Genomic DNA, 8,532 nt, shown 5'->3' on the forward strand with positions numbered 1-8,532 from the left:
TATTCTCACCCAGACAGGTGGGTTTTATTAAAGGTAGATCAGCGGTCACTAATATACGTAAGGTATTAGTGGCACTATCTGTGGCAAGATAAACGATGTATAAAGGGAAAAATCCAGCAATTATCACGCTAGATGCCGAAAAGGCATTCGACAGTGTTAGATTGAAGTGGCTGGATTTAGTCTTAGATGATATGGGATTTACTGGTCTTTTTCGAGCAGTTCTTAATGAGATATACTTAAACCCAAAGGCTAGGATATATAATGCGGGATGTATGTCTAACCCCTTTACTCTACAGAGGGGGACTATACAAGGATGTCCTATGTCCCCTCTGTTGTTTGACCTGGCAATTGAACCTTTAGCCAGATATTAAGATTCGCCCGAAATATTTGAGGGTCTGGAAGAAGGACAACATAAAATGCGTTTGGCGCTTTTTCATGGCTGACCTTATCAACAACATGCTCAAAGTCATGCAAGTATTAAAAGCATTCAGGTCCTTATTTGGAATTCGAATTAACTATTCAAAAAGTGAGAAACTTTTTATGCAGAGTAAATATCCTGCTGACTAGATGATAGAAGTAGAGGGCATACCAGTAGCCAAGTCTTTTATAACTTATCTGGGTAATTAAAATAGGAAGCACCATGGAATCAATCTATAGATCGAACTATGTCCCCCTAATTGCTAAGATCTTGAGAGAATTGCAGCAATGGCATGATTTACCGTTATCACTGATGGGACGCAATCATTTACTTAAAATTATGTCCATGTCCAAATTGCTATACCCATTACAAACTATCCCTTTATTACTAAAGCACTCTGATGTTAATAAACTAACAAAAGCCTTTATGGTATTTTTGTGGCATGGAAAATGTCCCAGAATTAAAATGCACAAATTGATGAACACCAAAGAAAAATGTGGCATAGCTTTTCCAGATATTAGAGGGTACAATTTAGCGTGTATGGCTAGACATATAGCGGACTGGATTAATGGGACAAGTCACTATTCGGATTTGTCCTTGGAAAAGGGGTTCTGTGCTCCCTGGTCCTTGGTGGCGCTGCTTCATGCTAGGCTGACGTGCATTCCTGATTGGATTAAACAATCTATACTTGTGGTCGGGGCGCCGGTCCCTGGACGTAGGAGCCAGCGCCACCACCTGGCTTGGAAATGCCGGAAGCCTGTAACGAGGATAGGCCTAAAAGGGGGCCTATCCTTAAGGAAGAGCTAAGAAAAAGGGCAGGGAGGGTGGGGGTAACTGGCTGCACGTCCCGTCCCTTGCACTCCGTGGGTCTTATAGCCAAAGGGGGCGGGGCCTACGCCCCTCCCACAAATACAGGCTGCACGGCAGCCTTAACTACTTGTGGTCGGGGCGCCGGTCCCTGGACGTAGGAGCCAGCGCCACCACCTGGCTTGGAAATGCCGGAAGCCTGTAACGAGGATAGGCCTAAAAGGGGCCAAAAAGGAGACAAACATACGAACAGATTCTTTATTGCAGGGTTACAGAGCAAGAGAACAGAAAGCCTCACGGATCTCTGAATGAGGGTTAGGAATGTATCTAGCAAAACATGACGACCTCCAGCGCCCCATGCTCCTGATGACATGAGGAGGTATCTGGTGCCTTGAAGCCGCAGAGGCTGCCCCAATACGAAAAGAGTGTCCCGAGATGCTCTTTGGGTCTTGACCTAACCCCGCCACTAATGACCGCACATGAGACATGAACTGGGACGTGGACAATGGCCCCCCTTTGAAGGGGAGTAGGGGACTATCAGCTGCTGCCGCCCGCAGAGCCACCGCCAACCGCTGCAGCACCTCGACCGGGCACCAGTCATTGTGCGAGGGGTAGAAGGACACCAAGGTTGGAGGTCCTGACTGAGCGGTCTTGGTAGATGGAATGCTCAGAACAAACTGGTCGTGATGCCAGGTCAAGTGCTGCTTTAGGAGACGACCGCCGCGGAAGGAGGTGGTGAATTCCCCTGGACGAAGGAACCAGTAAAACCCCAGGTAAAGGGCGGCCTTAATGATTGTGCTAATGAAGGGCCCAAAAGGATCACCATCCAGAGCCAAGGACAACAGCCTAAATAAGGAGCCGGTCATGGGTTGCCGGACCACCGGCCTGCTTACACCGGCTTTCTCAATGCCCCGGAGTGTGGCCTTGATCGCCCGTGAAGATAAAAAAGAGATCCGGGCCGGATTGTCCAACGTGAATTGATGTTGCACCCCTGCTAAATACAGGCGGATGGTATTGTGAGCGAGCCCGAGGTTGGCATGACAATGTGCGATGAAGGCCATGATGAACGACACGTCATCCACGTCACCCTGTTGATGACTCTCGGTGAATTTTTTAAACAGATTCCAGCCCGTCTGATAGTTCCTGACTGTATTCTCAGACAGGCTCCGGTGCAACAGGTCCTTTGCCTTGGAGATTAAAGATGTCAGTCCCACACCAGGTCGCTGTATGCCGGAACGTCTGCCCCCGTTGCGTCCGCGAGCGGCATGTTCTGAAAGAAGACATCGATGTTAAACCTGGACAGCGCATCAGCAGCCGTATTCTTGGATCCCTGTATGTGGGAGCACTCAATGCAGAAATTGTGTACCATGGATAACCATACCAGCCTACGCATAAGAGCCATGATTTTTGGGGATCTGGCTCTGCCATTGCGGATGATGTTGACCACGTCCTGACTATCGGTGATGAATGATACCCTTGAGTTAGACCAAACATGGCCCCATACATGGGCCGCTGCCACCACTGGATACAACTCCAAGAAGGGAGAAGACCTGAGGGCCTGCCCGTCCAGCATAATCTGAGACGGCCAGGCACCGGCCAGCCAGTGGTTGCAAAAAATGGCTGCAAAGCCCTTGGATGCGGCTGCGTCGGAATAGACCGTGGGAGAGGATGAGCCCCGGGGGGGAATAAACAACCTGACGCCATTCCAAGAGGACATGAACGTGCTCCACATGGACAAGTCCGCCATGGCCTGTTGATCTAGACAAATGACACTGTCTTGTTCCAGGGCTGATGGCAGGAGCAGCAAGAGTCGAGATACGAAGGTGCGCCCCTGGGGCATGACCCTCATGGCGAAATTCAGCCGGCCCAGCAAGGATTGGAGGTTTGTTTTGGTCAGGAAGCAGGATTTGGCAGCCTCCTGGATGGCTAACCGGATCTGCTGTAACTTCTCCTCAGGGAGCCTTGCTTCTAATTTCACCGAATCCAGAATGACCCCTAGGAAGGTGATCGTTGAGGAAGGACCGACCGTCTTCCCAGTGGCGACAGGAACTTGGAGCGCCGAGAACAATTCCAGCAGAGAGGATAAACCGGAGGGCTGACTGGCGGGGTGCTCTACCAGCAGGAAATCATCTAAGTAGTGGATACACATCGGAACCTGCCCATGTTCGACCAGAATCCAATGCAGGGCCTGGGCTAGCCGGTCAAACAGCCATGGGCTGCTTTTAGAGCCAAACGTAAGACGATTGGCAAAGTAATATCTTCCTGCCCATTTGATGCCATAATATTGCCACAGTTGCGGGAGGATCGGGAGCAATTTAAAGGCATCGGCAATATCAGTTTTTGACAACCAGGCCCCCCTGCCTGCCTTGAGAATGAACTGAATGGCTTCATCGATAGAGGAGTACTTCATGCTGAACTCTTCTGACGGTATGAGCGAGTTGATACTAGGAATATGTGAGGAATGAGGAGCCGAGAGATCATAGATCAGCCTTTTTTTATTTGAGCCTCTCTTTGACACCACACCAATTGGGTTGACCCTCCATACTTCAAAAGGAATTGAGTCAAAAGGGCCGATGATGAAGCCTTTTTCCAATTCTGAGGATAACACTGCTTGCACCGCCTCAGGATCTTGTCTTGCAGATAGGAGGTTCTCACACTCCCAATTTGAATGCGGCAGGGCCACCAATCCTGTGTGGAACCCTAGTGACAGGCCAGTGATCAAGTGCTGCACGAACTGCCGGTCGTCATGACTTTCCAGGAATGTTTCCAAGAGATCCACGTTGACGTCGGTCAGTCATGCTTGTTTGGCCGATTTTTTGGGACAGGTGGACCTGGGATGTGCCCGAAAGCAGACCGTGCACACGTGAAGTGCCCTGCACCCGCTGAACATGCAGTGCCCAAAGTTGAAGTTATTGCATATCTGGCTTTTGCCCAGATACACAATAGGTCTGCCAAACTTGTCCATGAGGGCCGGACCCCTGGTGACCCCTGATGGAAGGGCTCTATCTGGACGGGCAGACGCCTCGTTGGGGCACCATACCGTGTCATGGAAAATGGATTGGCACGAACCACAAGTGGGGGCTCGGAGTCCTGCAAAATGCCTGCAGAAAAGCTCCATGTCTAGCACAGCCCAATTGGTCATGAATTGAAACTGTGCTAGGGAGGCTGCGGCTTTAGCCGCGAAGGACCGATGGTAGTCATAAAACGCCGAGCCCCCATACTTGTGACCCAAATCGGTGACCTGATATAGATAGGCGTCCAGCTCCTCCCTCCTATTAGGTTGCGCCGAGCAGATGACGTCTCGGAACAAGCTAAAGGCGAGAACAAATTCTGGTATGGATAGCTTGCGATTCAACCTGGCATCTTTAGACTTCATCACCACTGACACCTCCCCGCAATCAATGGTTCTGTGCTCACTAGCATCGTGGGAAGCTATGAGGATAGATGCCAGGTTGACTTCTTTGCCCGCCAGTATATCTCTCCTGATGTTCTCTGCCACAAAATGAGCTGGGACAATGGCCGGCGGAGTAGAAGACATACCTAGGGCACCTGCCACCGGCCCCGATACTGCCGATATGGTCGCTACTGACTGTGACGAGGTGGAGGCCCTGGACTCCAGCTCCACGACCCTGTGCTGGATGTCCGCTACCGAGGCAGCCAGACTCCCCATGGTAGCATTTAATTGAGCCAGTGAAGCCTGGATAGAAGGCACTACCAGCTGCTCGCTAGCTGGAACCGGGCTAGATACCAGTAGCCTATAAAGTTCGGCTTTCCTGGCCGAAGCCGGGTGACTAATGCCCCTTCTATTTAATTCGGCCACCAGTTTTGGAATTGTCCAGTTCCTCAGGGATCCAAGACCAGCCAGACCGGAAACCATGGACCCGGAGATGGACGAGGCATCGTCGATGTCTGAGGCCTGGGACATGTTGACCGCGCTGTAACCTCTACTCCCTGGATAAGACCTGAGGACAAAACCTTTGTTACTTGCGCGGACCCAGGTGTGTCTAGGACAACCCGATGGGCCCCCCTTTTTTTTTTTGTGAAACCGCCCCTAGATTCTGGCCAGCCTAATGAACCTGAATTGATACTCACCTGGTTATGGAATTTTGATGACAAAGACAATGATACCGTACCGGAGGCTCGTACCACCAACCGAGGTGGAGACCTTGCTTATGGAAAAACTGCCGGCACTGAAACCCCAAACGTGCTGCCGTATAAACAAAGAACAAGTATGAAAATCTTTTTTGGGCAACAATGCTGAGGACAGAAGAACCACCAACCTAGGACGACGTGCCCCCCCGGGCGTGCTGCTAGGTCAAGCATACTGCTATGGTGGATGTGTGCCCTGCTTGGTGAACAAAAACCCCCCGGACGTACTTGGACAGGACACCATGCCACCGAGACGACTGACGCAACATTGCCTGAACGCTTCAGACAAACGTGTAACAAGGGACAGGAACGACCACCTGGACGTACCAGGTAGGACCACGTGTCACCAGGTGACGGACGTAATATTTTCCTGAACGTTCCAAGCAGATGTACACCAAGAAATGAACATGACAACCTGGACGTTCCAGGCCGGACCACGAGCCACCCGCGTGGTAGACATACTTTCCCTTAACGTTTCAAGCAGACGTGCCACCGTAACGAGTATGGCAACCTGGACGTTCCAGGAGAGAACAACATAACACTGCTTGAACGCTTCAAGCGGACGTACCACATGAGATGACGAGACACCTTGCCACCAGGACACCGTGCCACGAAGTGGCGGACGTGACTAAGCCTGAACGCTTCAAGCAGACGCACCACAATAAACATTTTGACAACCTGGGATTCAAGGCCGGACCACATGCCACCGGAGTGGCGGACACCACAAGCCTGAACGTTTCAAGCCGACGTACCACAAAAAACAAAGTGACCCCCTAGATATTCCAGGCAAAATCATGTGCCACCGGGGTGACCGACAGAATAGCGCCTGAATGTTTCAAGTAGACGATAAGGAACGTGTGAAAGTGCCTGCGGCCAAAACCCCCGTGACACATACCATACCCGTATGGACGATAGGACGTATCACCTACTGTACGTAAAGAAATCCTTAAACCGGAGTGGAGCGACAGATAACCGACCAGAAGCAGACACTGTAATATGATGATGCAAGACAAAAAGGTAAACGGTGAATTATTTTTTTTTTTTGAACATCGGCACTGCTGCTCCCGCACAGAGAGACCAACCACGCCGCCCTGGAGCAGGACAAACAAAGGACTCTGAAGTCTTGTGATATACCAAATGACACTTGCCGCCTGTGGGCACATATAAACACAGAACCATGAACCACCTAGGTCTGCTAACTGAAAACACAAAACAGACCAGTTTCCTTACAGTGACAGCCTACGGACTGAACGTCAACATTGCATGCTCTGAGTTTCCCTCCCCCACCCTTACTATGGACTGAGTGTTCATACATGTATATCTATATGTGGTCCAGAAGGTACCAAACAAGTACATGGGAATTCAGTGGACGGCTGTGGCTACTTCATATGTGTAACCGCAATGCTTCCTCTGGCCAGTCTGTATATACACCACATGGTGGGCGGGTTTCTTAATACGGTGCGAGCGTTGCCAGGGGCGGAGCCATCGTGCGTGCCTAGCAACCGGCACACGCGGCCGCTCCCGGCACGCCCGCCCGCACAACAAGCCCGCGCTGCCCGGCCCCCGGCATCCCCGCAAGAGTAAATGGGGTTTCTCCTGTGTGCCCCACGGTGAAGCGCAGGGAAAAAGGTTGGTGCTTGAGGAAGGTTCCTGCTGATTAAGCGATCTACGGATGCCGATGCGTTCCACTGTGGAACGCATCAGGGAAGCAGTGGAGCTCCGGGAGGTGGGCGGAATTGTACCTGCCGATGCGTTCCACCGCGGAACGCATCGGGAGACTGTGTATGCATATGGCTATGCCATAGATGGAAGATCCCGGCCAGCCGAGCGCTGCCCCCCCCCCCCCGGTGAGGACCCGACCCCCCACACTGCTGCCCCGGCATAGGATACCCCCCGCTTACCTGACCGAAAGCACCAGACGAGCCGCCGCAGCCAATACTCACCTAGCCGAGACGAAAAAGAGCGGGACGTGCAGGAACCAGACGTGAACCGGAAGTACCAGGTAACTGGCTGCACGTCCCGTCCCTTGCACTCCGTGGGTCTTATAGCCAAAGGGGGCGGGGCCTATGCCCCTCCCACAAATACAGGCTGCACGGCAGCCTTAACTACTTATAAAGAACACTATAGCAATCTGGAGAATATTACGGAAACTATATTGGTTGTCGTATAGAATATCTAAACATCTCCCGCTATGGAATAACACAGAGTTCATACATAGTCACACTAATAGCCTATTTGCAGAGTGGAAATCTAAAGGGAATATTCAGGTTAAGCACTTGTTGAATGACCTGGAGCCCAAATTCTCTCTGCGCCCTTTTCAGACAATTCAGTTTGCTCAAATCAAAGCAGCTCTTATTTCACACCTAATAGTGGTACACAAGGAAATGAATCAAAACATACTAGATAAAATTCTGGAGTTGGGAGGAGGAAGGGTTTCAGTCTCTTCTATATATTATAGAATGAGAGAAGCAGACTCTCAGATAGAGAGGACTGGGGACTTCAAAAAAATGGGAAGAGCAGTTAGGAGTGGAGAACATTACTCAAGTGATACAAAAAGGATGGATGCGAGTGAGAAGGCATATTCTAAATGAAGCACGGAGAGACACGCAATTGAGAATAACACATAGAGCCAAAATACCTCCACACCCAGAAAAACGTGACCGAATAACAAATTGTCTCAAATGTGGTCAAGGATATACTGACTTATATCATGGGCTTTGGACTTGTCCAAAAAGTAAGCAGCTCTGGAATGAGGTAGGACTTAGTGGGACTTTAGTAGGAATGAGATATGATCAGGATTTTATGGGCAGTGGAAGTTACCCCGCAACTCTTTATATTTCATTTTGAGGGTGAGGAGAGTAACAAGATCTCTTCCTGGCCTATTTCATTCGATTTGTATGGTCGTTAAAAGATATATACTGCAAATATGGTTACAAAAAGAAATGCCAACAATACATACCATTAAAGAGCAATTAAAAAAAACGATTTCATATGGAACGCTTAGACATAATGAAATCCAAGGATAGACATACACACAAACTCTTTCAAAAGCGGAAATGCTTTATTATCACATATATGTCTGACACAGAAATACAAAACATAATGCAACCTTTTTCTCTAACAGAATGGTATTTGATTGAGCAGATGAAGGGGACATT

This window comes from Bufo bufo, chromosome 5 (genome assembly GCF_905171765.1).
Source record: "Bufo bufo chromosome 5, aBufBuf1.1, whole genome shotgun sequence".
In the NCBI taxonomy this organism is placed as follows: domain Eukaryota; kingdom Metazoa; phylum Chordata; class Amphibia; order Anura; family Bufonidae; genus Bufo; species Bufo bufo.